Below are 14,345 nucleotides of genomic sequence, written 5' to 3' on the forward strand. Positions count from 1 at the left end.
ATAACACCACAATAATCGGCCCATTCGCATTCAAGTTGAGATGCCACTTGAAATATATTTTTCTTCATTAAACTTTCAAGCAATGACGCAAAACATCTTCAGTGAACAAGCAAATTGCATCGAAAATAACATTCTCAAGTTTAAATCAGGGGCGTAGGAGACCCATAAAATCTGGGGGGGGGGGGACAGGGGACCCCTTGAGGACTTGAGCCAAAGAACTCGACTTTTCACAAAATTAAAATAGCAATACGTATTAAATTACATATATCATCACTGTATAAAACAAGAGAAAAGAAGAGAAACGAAGAAAAGAAAACTGAAGAAAATTAAGAAAAGGAAAGTATAAAATCAAAAGTATAAAATCCTCCCAGCGATGGACCTTTAGAGAGAACTTTTATAATACTCTCACCTGCGCTTTAAGTGCAGATGCTTTATGGAGTTTCGCTAACCCATCCTATCCTATTACACTTGAACCCTCAATGATGGCACATGAATGTGCCCCTTTACAGCAGTGTATGGGCTGCAATCATACCTTGGAACCAGGGTATTCACTGCATTTAAATGGATAGCGGAACAAGTGCTGTTTTGAATCTCAAGGCTCTGCTTTAATTTTCTTCTGGATCACCCAGATGGTTTATGGTGCCCTCTATTAAAACTTGTCTACAACTCATTATTCAGCTGGTGGTGGGTACCAAAAATGCAGTTGCATCCCTATTTTAAAGCAAGCGTTGGCAACACCAACCATTTGGGCTTGCCAAGCACCGCCATAGTGGTATTAGGTACCCACTGATGGTAGCAGTTGCAAAATGGTGCAAGTACCTGAACATTTAATAACAGTGCCTGGCAAATGCCCATTCAATATAGACAAGCAAACACTTGCCATTGCTGGATTTTAGCAGGACTTCAGTGAAGGAAATGCATAGTGCTAATAGAGCAATTGATTGATTGTTTATTTGTATAGCGCTTATACACAATGTGTTTCAAAGCGATTCAAGGGGGGAGGAAGCATGGGAGAAATAGTTACATTCTTGCAGGTCCTTGAAACAATTAAGAATGTGAAGAATAACTATCATTATCAGCCTGACGACATTTCAGATAGTGTAAGTGCAATGAACAATTAAGGCGAAACGGAATGGATGAAGGCCCCCCTGCATGAGACATTTGTATTACACCAGTAGTATATTCCCAGCTCCAATTAGGTTATTAAATACACAGGGCTTTGTAGTAAACATCCCTAAGTCAGTGGTTTCATCTAAACCAGAACTGGCACTTTACTTGCCCTTTATAGATCATTCTAGTGTTTTTTTTAAAGGAATAGGTTATGGCGTAAAATGAGTCTGCGGCCCGCGTGGCATCCATCCACCAAAAACCCTTGAAAGTTGCTAAAATAGCCCAAATAACATGTTGCTGTGTCGCAAGGCAAGATGCCACGCACCCTGGCACAAGCTCCTACTACAGGACAGGCCAGAGGTGAATATACACCTCATTTAAGGTTAGTCCTGACTTCAGACCTAGGCTGCAGGTAGGATTGAGGGAAAAGGAAGTTGATGCAGGAACAGCCTGATGTGACTGTCTCTTCCTGGAGAGGAACCAGACAGGAGTGCAGATGAGACAAGGGCAGTGGGAGAGCGACAAGCCCGAGCTCCAATGTTCCCTCTAATAAATCCTCCCCATGCCGGCCTGCACCTGGGAGATGGGGGCCACTTTGTGTATTATCAGGCCCATCTATGCGCAGACAGATATGGTATAGAGTATATATCTGCAATTATTTAAACAAACAACTTCTAATCGTCCTCATGCAGGCCTCATGAGCATGGATGAAGCGTTAGAAGAAGACGCATTCGTGACTGCACCCTTTATCTGGGAACATGAGGCGAGGCACCATTCTTCCTTGTACAAATCTCCCCTCTGTACCCTTCTCTACTCCACATTCTCGTCTGCTGTACACCCTTTTCTCCCTGCACTTTCTCATTTGTCTGTACTTCTCACTCATTTGCAAAACCCAAAGCACCTCCTATCCCATTTCTGCCCTACATCACTGTCCCTGTGTTCTGGTCTTTCCTGAACCCCTCTCTTGCCTGCACACACTGGTCACCCCGTGCTGCAAACCATCCCTATCTTTCATCTGCACTCGGTTCTTGTTCCCATCTCTCCCCTCCCTTGCTCCTCTCTTTTTCAGTCCTCTGCATCCTTTCTACCCTTTTTCACTTTGCAGTCCCACACTCTACTGCACCCCAGTCCCTCGCTTCCTATTCCCCCATGGCCAGCACCCCACACAGCACTCATCTGTTCACTTAATCAGCACTTTCTCCTCAGTCTTCAGAGGACCCTCAATATCCTGGCTTACATGCCATAGGGTTTCTCTTGCATGCCTTGCATGACCAACCACTCCATAGAGCTTCTCAAAATAAGCTGGAACAGGGATGCCAGATCCATGACCTTAAAAGGAACCATTGATACCTGCAAGCATTAACTCTTAAGAAATAGTCAGGAGCATGGATATTTGGAAGGGGGGACAGACACAGAAGTCACTAAATCCACATACTGCCTAAGCTCTACCCACAAAATCTGATCGCACTGCGACCACTCAAGTACGCTGACAGAAATTGCTAGGCTGAATAAAACAGGGTGAAGCTTAGCCAAGACCTACAGAAGATTAGCGCCTGATTTCTTTTAAGAGATGCACAGGACGGGCACCAACAAATGGTTTATTTTGGACAGGGACAGAGTTCAGATCATAGCGCTTCATGCTAGATGATTTCAGCTTCTAGGCAATGTTATAACAGGTATTATTACCCTCATTTGAACAGTACTGAATATATGAAAGGTTAATTGGACCCTGCTGCTGGGTTTGAACTAGTGAAATGCAGGTTGCCCTCATGTCAGAGACCAAGCTTTAGGTGTGGTACCATCCAAACTTCAAGCAGGTGTGAGTTAGTGGGAAGAGGTGGAGGGGTGTGCCTTAAGTGAGGCCTACTGATATTAGAGTATACATCAAGTGTTTTATACCTTAGACATTACTATGGAAAAGAGCACATATCCCACCTAGCTGCCCTTCTTGAGTTTGGTTCATCCTCATTTTACTTTATATGGTTTCATGAGGATTTCATATACAATGTCAGGCTGATAACTCAGGCAGTGTTTGCACTTTGCAAGCCAGGCCTGGGGTACAAGGACATCTTGGAGAAAATCCAGTCTTTGCCAGATTGTGTGATCCTGGGTGAATCGGGTGACCCCCCACTGTGCATTATTTTCTCTATATGTTTACTTGGGATCACCTAGAAGTAACTCAATTGGCAGTGTACACTATAACGAAATGCCTCAATCGTAAATGTTCTAACAGAGTTTCTTGTTGCTCCATGTATGCTAAGCATGTTGAGTGAGTGTGAAGAGGGACATGTCAGTGAGTGTGAAGTGTCACAGCAATAGATTTCACCTCCATCTGGGGGACCGGGTCTCACTTTGGGAAGCAGTTATATATACATAGAATTTGTATTTTTTTTTTGTTGCAGAGGACTACTGCTTTTGAAGCAGCCCTACCACCTACATATTTCAGTGACAGATCCTACTGCTTTTTACAGTGGCAAGTAATTTATGTGATTCTAAGGCAGGCTCCAGGACAGAGCATGCAACACATTAATTAGTCTGTCCATACAGTGGACTGGTAGGTGATTACTTTGATTGCACTCAGACAAATCCACTGACCTGACAGCTGTGTTACTCTGTCCTGTACTCTTGCCGGTAAAACCCTTAGGTGAACCAGCAGTGAAAGCAAGTAGCAGAGTTTAACACCATCACACAGCATCTTCCCGACAATTTGGTGTTGGCATTCAGAATTATACATTTTTAACATTTCAACATCTTTCCATGTTGTGCTGTTTGTATGTTTTGTATTTTCCTGTGATGTCATTGTTATGGGAATTATTATTTTTCAAACTTGAAAAATCCTACATCTTTTTGGTCACAGAATGTTGGCAAGTATGCAAATGGGATGTTCCTCTTGGGCAGGGGCTTGGGCACACTTTCATGAATTGAAAAACCTGAGGGCGGCACGGGCATGGCCTCAGGGTTTTCAATTCATGAAAGTGTGCCACTGCCAACGTCTCATATGCAGTTCATAAACATGCGTGGCATGTTGTAAACTGATCAGGGAATCCTGGCCTCTTGAGACCAGGATTCCCCGATGAGTTTTGCAACGTGCCGCGCATGTTTTAAAAGTGTATATCTGACATTGGCAGATTGAATTCAACCCAAATAAATGCACTGCCAACGTCAGATATACAGTTTATAAACACATGCGGCACATTGCAAACTGATCAGGGAATCCTGGCCTCTTAATCTTAAGAGGCCAGGATTCCCTGATCAGTTTTGCAATGCGCCGCGCAAGTTTAGAACTTATATCTGACATTGGCCCAACTGCACATTCACTCCAATAAATCCTCCCCACGCCGGCCTGCACCTGGGAGAGGAGAGTGGGGGGCACTTGACTGACTTACCTTACGGTAGCTGCTGCCTGCTCAGCCTGTTCTAACTCTGTCTCCCTCGATAACACACATGCTGTCACAAGCACAGAGGCACTGGAGCACGCATCGCTGCCTGGCTTCTCCTTCATTCTGAAAAACAAAGGCTGAGGCTGCGCAGCAGTGCACTGCGCAGGCAGGGAACGTGCAGTTTGTTTGTTCCCCGGCCTGGGCACGTTCATTATGCCCAGGTGCGGGGCAACACCGGAAGTTGCAGACAGTCAGTCTACTGTAAGCTTGCAAAAGTAAAAGTATACTCTACTTTAACGTTTGCAATCTTACATAGAAACTGCAGCCTGCACTGCATACTGCAGTCATATTTTACAGCAGAGACACAAATAATCTGGGGGGGGATAAAAGCTATTATATCCCCCCCACTTAACATTGTGGGGGGATTTGTCCCCCCCATCACCCCAATGTCCTACGCCCATGGTTTAAATGTCACAACATACATTCCATATCAGGTAAGAACATTTGAACACAAATAGCTCCTCCGTTTTGTGATTGGGATCTGCAGTTAAATAGACTTCTTTCAAATGATACACAACTGGTATATTTAGATCAATAAGAGAGAAGTCATTTTTTTTAATTAGAACATTTTCTAGAGAAAGTGTCTAAATATAAAATACATCACAAATAACATTGTCAAATACATCAACAATTTTAACTCGACCACTCAAAGATATGCAATTAATAATAACAAATGAATAAAATAAATCATCAACTTAATTTCCGTCATCCACAGCGTTGTTAAAATAAAGATTTAAATTATAACAGTCTTGTCTGCATTCAGGCATATCAGTTTGACAGCGAGTAAGCAAGTCTCATTTAGGTGAGAAAGCCATCCCATGTATCTAAGAATATCGGTTCCATGTAGATGAGACATTACTTTTTCATAGAAAGCTACCTTGTCCATTTCTGAGTACCAACACCGTTTTTCTGGTACACTAGATTTTCTCCTTTGTCGTAAAATGATCACTTTTTCCACTATTGATGTTGTAGGCAACCATCTCATCAGATGTATTGTGACATGTTGAATATCTGAAAAGTCATGCAATAAGAAAGCATGCTAAGAAAGGTACAAAGTGGTGTAAAGTGTTGGATATTAATGTGTGACTATGTGTCCAAAACGTTTTTTATAACTCATCTTTTAGTAGATATGGTGCATTTCGTTTCTTCAGCACCCAATACACGTGATGTAACAATTTATAATGGATGAATTGTAATTGTTTGTTTATTTTTTATAAAGCGCACCACACGCTAGGGTATCCGGGCGCATTTACAAGACAGATTAAAATATAGGTGGATACATACATATATCATAGTGAAAGGGAAGGTGGGCACATACATACATCCTGGTGAGGGGGCAATGGGAGGGTACATCATGGTGAGCAGGCAAACAATGAGTACAGCATAGAATATAGGCATACATAGGCTCAAGGTAATATACAGTCAATTAGTGCAAGAGGAATTAAAGCAGTTGAATACTGTGCTCAGGTACTCTGAGAGGTCTAGTGGTTGGTGTCCTTCGTAAGAAGCCATTTTTTGATGTTGGACCTGAAGTTGTGGAAAGTTTGGGTGGTTCGGAGGTTAAGTGGGAGAGCGTTCCAGGCTAGGGCCGCTTGTACGGGGAAACCATAGGTTTTCATAATGATTTTATCTTTCAAATACTGTGGTGCGGCATTGTTGAGACATTTGTGTGAGAGGGAGACTAGTTTATAGTAGATTCTCTCCTGGATTGAGAGCCATTTGTGTTGCTCTTAGCCATTCTTTGTAACTACAACTAATCCTCAACTATTAATTATCTGAAAATTGAATGCCTAAAACTCATTCCCATTTAATTTTAATTTCACCAAAAATCCTATCATGATAAATTGTGTCTCTGATCAGGGAGTAGCAAAATGAAGCCTTTGTCTGATCATATAACATTGCAAAATCAATGTAACTAATAGGGAACTTTTCCACCTTTTTCCTTTAACTTGCTTTATTACCTCTTCTAAACAATGTTTCAATTACATATTTTCCAAGATGTTGTTTTTGTGTGAAAAAGTGAGTGGATAAGTATTCAAACAGGAGAAGTTGTCCATTTTGTACATCGAACAATATTTAATTCCTTTTATTCCAATCTTCCCACCAAAAGGGGTTGCCATTAAATTTGAATTTGGCATTATGTCATATTGGGGCTTCTTTTTGTATCTGAGGATCTATAGATTAAGGTGCATGAGCTCCTTTCCAGCTGTATTGATTACAAATCAAAATAGGATTATTAGCATTAAATTGATGGGTAATCATTGTTGTTGGAAGCATAAAATGCATTTTCAATATAAAGCTAGTTAGGCTTATAATCATGCATCGGAGAGATCCCCCAACATTGAGATAGACTAAATATTAAGCAATATAATTCCTTATTTGGTAAATGAGGACCTGCAGAACATTTTCCTGCATTAAACCTATTCATAGCCAGTCGTGGTTCTGCAAATCCCCAAACAAGGTGTTTAATCTCTTTGGTGATTTTCATTTGCCAAGTAAGAATAGGTAGTAAAGGAAGCACACAGAAAACATAATTCAATCTTGCGGCCGTTACCTTTTTAACCATTTTGCTAAGTATTTTATTTCATGTGGCAGCCATCAAAGATGTAATTAATAAATGTCTGCTTAAAGTGGCACTCTGAAAATTGTAAAGGGTTGCCATTTAGTCAAACATGTTTAGATCCAGCAAAAGAAGGAAAACGTTCCATGACTTTCATCAGCATTCACAGAGATACTTTCGGATGAGTAAATCCATGAAATATCATCAGCATATAACATCATTTTTACATTTCCTTTTTGTGTTAATTAATTAATAAGTATATGCATTTCACAATATTCTTCAAATCGGGAATTGAGACAACAGTCTAATCTAATTTCTAAAGGTTGTGTCTTGACCTGCATAGGATGTGTAACAGATCTTAACCCTGTCAAATCCTATTTCTGTATTTGATTACATTTCTTGCCAAATTATATGCACCACTTCTCTCATATTATCTCTGGCTACTCTCCCCGGTACAAAACCTACATGGGAGGTACGTATTCACTTTGATATTATTAATTGTACCCTATTGGTCAATATTTTTGTATATATTTTCTAGGTAAACATTTAGTGGTAAAATTGTCCTAAAATGTTCACATTTATCTGTATCCCTGCTCAGTTTGTGATACATTTTATACACAATAAATAAATAAAAAATAACAATTTTTTTATTTATTTATTATGCATCAGCCAACTATATAACTTCTCACACATGATCATCATTTTCAAAATACAAGCCTCTTAAAATGTTCATAACCAATACATAATTGAACAACGACTTGTTAACATAATCAAAAGATCATAAGGTATAACTTTGTTACAATGTAAGAAATACTAACTCACTTAGGATGTTTACAACTTCAATCATTGGGGCTCTTGCGTGACCTGCTATCAGACGTTCCCAGAAAGAATCTGATGCTAGCCACTCAATATGGTCCACAAAGTTCCCCAACCGTGTTTCACGAAGATCCCTTGTACTTTTGCACAATATTAAAATATGATGTAAAGATTCTTCACAGAAATTACACTCTTGACTCTTGAGCAGACTGGCACTCGCCCGTTTTTACAAGATTTAATCTTACCCTTAAAAATTCCATCCTCAATTTAGGGTCTGGAAACAGTGACAGGTTATTTGGGAGACAATGTTTAGGTTTGCTGAAAATTGAAAGGGATTTATATATATAGATTCCCATTTGCGTTATGGTCTTAATACAGTCCGCTCGAGACAGAGTCAACTTTACACCTTCTGGATTCTCCACTAAGTCAGTTACTGTACGATCACAACCTTCTAGAACACACATTGCATATTTTTCTTGTTGGACCTGAAAACCTGTTTTGAACACTGTTTAATTCACGTAAGATGTTCCTATACAAAGAGTCCTCTGAAGAAGTTTGTATATATCTAAATGAAGTTGACATTTTCCAATCTAGGCTCATTTTTATGGACACTAACCCCAGTTCATATCCGAGACTAGCAATAGGATTACTTACGGGTAGGTGGGTAACGTGTGTCCCTATTTCTCCCTCGATACGCTCCCAGTTTATCAACTGCAAATTTGGAATCATGTCAAAACCATAGAGCAAAGATGGAACAACCTTTGCTTTACATCAGTTCAACAACAGGCTATTGAAAACATGCAACCTGTCATCAGTATTTCTTTCATCTGAGCTGTTAGGGGATGAGCTTGTGCTCTATAACTTCTTCTCATGACCCTTCAACTGAATTGATTTCATCTTGATATCTAAATATATTAGTTCTTTAACCTGCAGAATTTACTGGTTCTGCAGCAACCGTTTATAGTTACTTTTTCCGTACGCCATGGTTCTTAAATATCAAGATTTGGGATTTAGCTGCGTTAAAAGATACGTCATTTGCCTCTGTGAAGTTTCCAAACGCATTCAGTAGTTGCTGAAGTCCTCTGGGGTTGTAATCCAGCAAGACAATGTCATCTGAATATGCGATCAACTGAAGGGGCTAAAGCCGATCTTCGGGCATACAAGAGAATGTTGAGCTAATGCATCATTAAAATTGGCTAGATAAAGGTTAAAGAGGCAGGCAGCCAAAATAAACCCCTGCCTCACACCTTTCCATGTAGGTATCTCATCAGTTAGATCACCGTGAGCGTTTAGTCTGACGCGAACAGTGATGCCCTCGTATAGGCTCATTACAATTGCTAAGAGACTTTTAGGGATTCCCCAAGAGTCAAGGTTAGCACAGAGGTGTTCTCTGTTGACGGTGTCAAACGCTCTGGAGAAATCTAGCCATGCTCTATATGGCGGTCGTCCGTTTTTTTCATACGTTAAGGTGGAAATCACTGACATACCTAGCCCATTGAGTGAGGTAGAAAGACCCTTGCGAAATCCGGTTTGGAATTTACCAAGTATCTTTTCACTGCTAATCCACTCCTCTACATTTCTCAGCACAACCGAGGCAAATATCTTTCCATCTACATCTAGCAGGGTGATCGGGTGGTAATTGGCTGGATCTTCCCAACGCCCCTCTTGTGTATAGGAATGATAATTGCACTCTTCCAAGAGTCAGGTAGCCTCTTGAATGTCAAAGACTCCTTGAACACTGCCGTCAAAATGGTTTCCCATAAGTCGACATTTGTTTTTAAGATTGAATTCGTAAGGCCATTTTGGCCTGAAGCTCTTGATCTCTACAACCAAATTTCAATCCAGGTTCAGGTACCCTTTTACTGTTGGTTTTGTAAAACTAGGGCTTCCTTCCTGACACTTAAAGATGTCTCTAAAACACTTAATTGCAAATATCTGTGGGCCCTCAACCAGTTATTGTAGCTATTTCTAAGCGTTTCCTCCTCTATCATCCGACCTATTTGGGACTTTGAAGAATGTTTAAGATTGGAAATGGCTTTTCTCAGTTCTTTTTTCTTAAGCCATGAGACTTCATCAAACAAATGGGTGTGCTTTTTTGACTCACCTGGGTTAATGGGGCTCGGTTGGTCTGTTTGCCAGAAAAGATTTATCCGGGTTACATATTTTATTTATCAACCCCTCCAGGCTTTCCGTCAATACTTTTCGCAGTTTGTTATTAAAAATCTTACCATTGTGTTTGAATTTATTGACTCTTTTTTTGTTGTTGTTCAACATCAAATCTGTCTTATTAGTCATGCTGTTCGATCGAATTTCAGGACAGCAGATAATCTTTTGTGATCTTTGGAGCCTCCACTTAGAATGTTTAAATAGTCACAGAGCTCAAACAAGTCAGCGGATAGAATAAGATAATGGAGAATGGATTGACTTTTGCCAAGAGACCAGGTTGCCGCTGACAGCACGTCACCCCTAACATTTCTGTTGACCATTTTCAAGTCCGAACTTTGCAGGAACTTGATCCACTTTTTTCCATTTGATGAAGGTTCTTTGGGAACGGTGAGGTTAATGTCCCCATGCAAAGTTATATATTGGCATTTTAAGTCACCCAGAATCAAAATACCCGTTCCATCATACTGATCTTTTAACTTAAGCACCAGAGAGGATAATAGTTCCATCATACTGATCTTTTACCTTAAGCACCAGAGAGGATTATAATTCCAGGAAGTCAATCGGGTTTGAAATTGTGGGGTTCCAGTATACATTTATAACAACTATCTCCAGACTCTAGTCCAAAGATTTGGTTGTAAGCCTGGCTGCCAGGAGACCTAGCCTCCCTGTAGGGATAGGTTCCAATGACATAACCAGACCGACACTTACTGATTTCATCAAACCTCCCACCGGTCTACCCAAATCTCCTCTTATGGCCAATTTGGATGATATTGAAACCATCCAATGTCAAGCACTCCAGTAACCATGTTTCTTGAAAAATAATTAAATCATAGTTACCAGAAATGTCTTCTTTCATGGCTTTTGACTTGAAGGGACCACAACCCTGCGTGTTCCAGCCTAAAATTCTAAGCTCGCTTATTACTGAAGTAGATCCCTGTTTTCCTTCTTTTTGTCATATAAGAAACTCGTTATTTCCGGGACGATTTCCCACATAACTGATTTTGGGTTCATTAAATTCTCATCTTTCCCCAAGCCAGTAAGATTCGGCTTCTGTTCACCTCTTGGTGGAACATCGGCTGATCTTTCTCCCCTTTTTTCCTTCTTTCTAACTTGGGAACATTCCTGATCTACACTAGGGGTGCTAGAAATATCTAGACCTAAATCTGTAAGATCCTCAACCTGCGATATCAGAGCTTCTACTCCTGTTCTTGTTATGAGGCCCAATTCTGCGATATAGAAACAGTTTGGTTGAGGGAAACAGACCCATTCAATATCATTTGAGGAAAATAGTTATAGATCAGGATTTATTTGGTGATTAAAAATATACTGCTCCTATTAAGAGCTTTAAACTCCTTGTACCTTCTGAATTGGTATAAACCATAGTCTAGGAATTGCGAATGGTGGCAGAGCAGAGACAAAAGCTGTGCTTTTCTCAGCACATAAGAGGCCTTGTTCTTCTTGTAACTCAGGATTACCCTTCCTCCACATTTGTTGACTCACTGGACTCAAAATCGCAAGTGAAGTCGAGGGGAGGTTCTGATCCTCGACCATTACTGCTGTCTCGGTCAACTCCGGAGGTATTACCTTCTTGGTTCCAGGCTCTTGTGGGCCATTAGCAGTTTTTCTGCACTGGCAAAGATTGGTTCCCAACGTTTTTGGCCACAAGAGCACCCTCGCTGTTCTCTATCATCGGAACCATTCGCACGGTCTAGTCTATTGGGCCCCAAACAATTATACTCTGGGGCCAATTCCCCTGGTTCAGTTGTTACTGTATTAGATGGAACTTGATACTTTCTACATTTGTAAAATATTGGTTCAAGTGATTTTCCCTTTAGCAAAGGAGTTGTCTGAGAACCAATGGTAACCTTAGTCAAGAAAATAGAGTTTTCATCACAAGGATGTTTACTTTCCTCTGGATCTTTAGTCAAGGAAGAAGCAGTAGTCTGGCTGGGCTCTGTTAGCCCTCGATTCTTTGTCTTCTGGGTCTTTTTTTTAATAGAAGTACAATCATCATTTGGGATGCTTAGACAATGAACAAAGGACAAGTTTACGCAGTTCTTTATTTTGGTCTCTTTTTGTTTTTTGATTTGGGTTCCAATTTATGGGGACTCAAACTGTTGCCAACCAAATCCCTGTTTCGCTCTTTCCTCAGTTCCTTCTTCCCCTTGCGCTGCTTCTGAGTTTGCGTGGGGACAGACTTGTTGTGAACTGCACTCAGTTCTATAGGCAGTACCTCTTGTTCAACAATATCGTCCAAAATATCTACCATGTTTTTCATTCTCATGAATTCCTCCAATACGGAGTTAGAGAGCAGAGCCTCGTTGAAGGGATCATCTCCAATCTCCTCTCCCCGAGAGTTGTTCATCACCTTTACCAGGGCTCTGGGACGGATACTAGCATTCTTGTGGGAGCTTTCCCTGGTTAGAAAGTGTTCCACATGGGCAAAAGAATTGACCATTATTTCATGGAGTTTATCCATTTTTGATCCCTGATTTTGGATTCCGCTCTTTAAATCTTTTATCTTGTTTGGGAACACTGTATTAAAGGCCGATCTTAGACCCACCACTTCAGATTCACAATTTTCCATTTCTTTTGTCAGTTCTAAAAAAGCTCCCGAATGGGATTGCACTTCTGTTCTTAATAACTCAAACACATTCACCCAAGAAGTCAAAAAAAGTTGAGGACTGACAAGGTGACATTCGACAGATTTCTTTGCTTCTCTCCTTCCGTTTCAGTTTTCCCAACTCTGTTTTCAGGAGAAGTCGCTTGTAAAGGTGATTCTGTTGTCTGAATTTCAACTTCCAAATTCTGGATAACAAGAATGAGCGTTTGCTTTTGCTGCTCATCAGACATGTTGATACAAGGATCAAAAGTCTCAGTTTCTATCTCCAATTGTCTGGCAACAGGGGGAACCGTTACTACATACATTTCTAAAGAGTCAGCATCACCAGTGCTCTAGGGTTTATTCCTAAAGCAATTGTTTATCTTTTTCTTCATGTTTTTAAAGTAATTGTGGACTCCAATCCCCTCGCCCACAAAACCTGCAGAGAATGGACAAGTATGGAATTATGTTCCAAGACGTTTTGTAAGAATGACTTGTGGCTTATAGAGGCCTGTAAGTCTTCTGAAGAAGAATTTGAGTGTGCTTAGTAAACTCGATTTGTTTTTTCCTGTAGTGTGTTAGGAATAGACCCGCCCCATTCGCCATTATCCAGTTCGGGCCCCGAAGATCGTCAACCAATACACCACTACATAGATTATAAATGTTGGAAGAGCAGCAAGACTTTTTTCGAGCCTGCATTCTTAAAGTCCGCACGAGTTTATTAATACATGCACAGTAGCAGAGTGAATGATTAAAGGCTTGTTAAACTTAAGACACTTATACTGCCGCCTTACCTCTGTGTCTGAAGTCGGAACAGCCAACACTTGGCCAGTCACTTCTCCAGGCGCAGACTATTAATAATGCACCACTGTTTCCCCCCATTTCATAAACCTTTATCAATATTAATAAAGCAATTATTAAATCATCAAAGCTTGTAATATTGTAGCAGAAGGCACTCTTCGCCCGCAGATTTTCAGTAACCATGATTGTATTGCTGTTTTAATTTCCTGTTCTGTAATAGAGCCACAAAGAGCCGTATTTAGCTTTTGTCAAAGTATTGCAATATGAGTCCAAAAAACGATTTCCTTCATTTAAACGTTTAGGGACTTTTGATGAATTTAAAGATATATAGAAATTCCTGAATGTAACGGATGAGTAGCAATGTAACTGTCAGAGTTTTTTTTTATATGCCGGATATGTATAGAGGCTTGGAAACATTTCGATTGGAGAGCTAGCAATCTCCTGGCTTTTTCTCCTTGTTCATAATGTTTTTGTTCAACTCTACGTAATGAAATTTCAGTTTTTGTAGAGAAATATAAGTTCAAATCACATTTTACTTCCTTATGTCACCATAACAGTTTTTTGGTCTGTGAGGGACATCATATTTAGCCAGTAATTCTTGTATTTTTTATTCCAGCCACCCAATTTCCATATTATCGATTTTTTTTACTTTAAAGGCTTTTGCTATCATAATTCCTTTTATAAAGGTTTTAGATAATGTCCGTAATATGCCAGTGATTGGGCGGGGAGATGGCCCAACTTTATTATACCCGTAGGGAGAGGAACACATAACCCTGCATTATAACGTGAGGAGTCACTACAACCCTGAATTGTGCAAGTGAAGCGAGGGGTGACAGGGCACTGGACCACC

At 40.4% G+C, this 14,345-nt stretch overlaps 1 protein-coding gene across 2 annotated transcripts in view; it reads left to right on the forward strand.

Annotated features, from left to right (window-relative positions):
- Nucleotides 1–14,345, forward strand: part of LOC138468025 (fibrillin-2-like) — a 691,910-nt gene that overhangs the window by 553,766 nt on the left and 123,799 nt on the right. The gene's annotated exons all lie outside the window — the stretch shown is intronic.

Source organism: Ambystoma mexicanum, chromosome 4q, assembly GCF_040938575.1.
Source record: "Ambystoma mexicanum isolate Mex_15411 chromosome 4q, UKY_AmexF1_1, whole genome shotgun sequence".
NCBI classification, from domain to species: Eukaryota; Metazoa; Chordata; class Amphibia; order Caudata; family Ambystomatidae; genus Ambystoma; species Ambystoma mexicanum.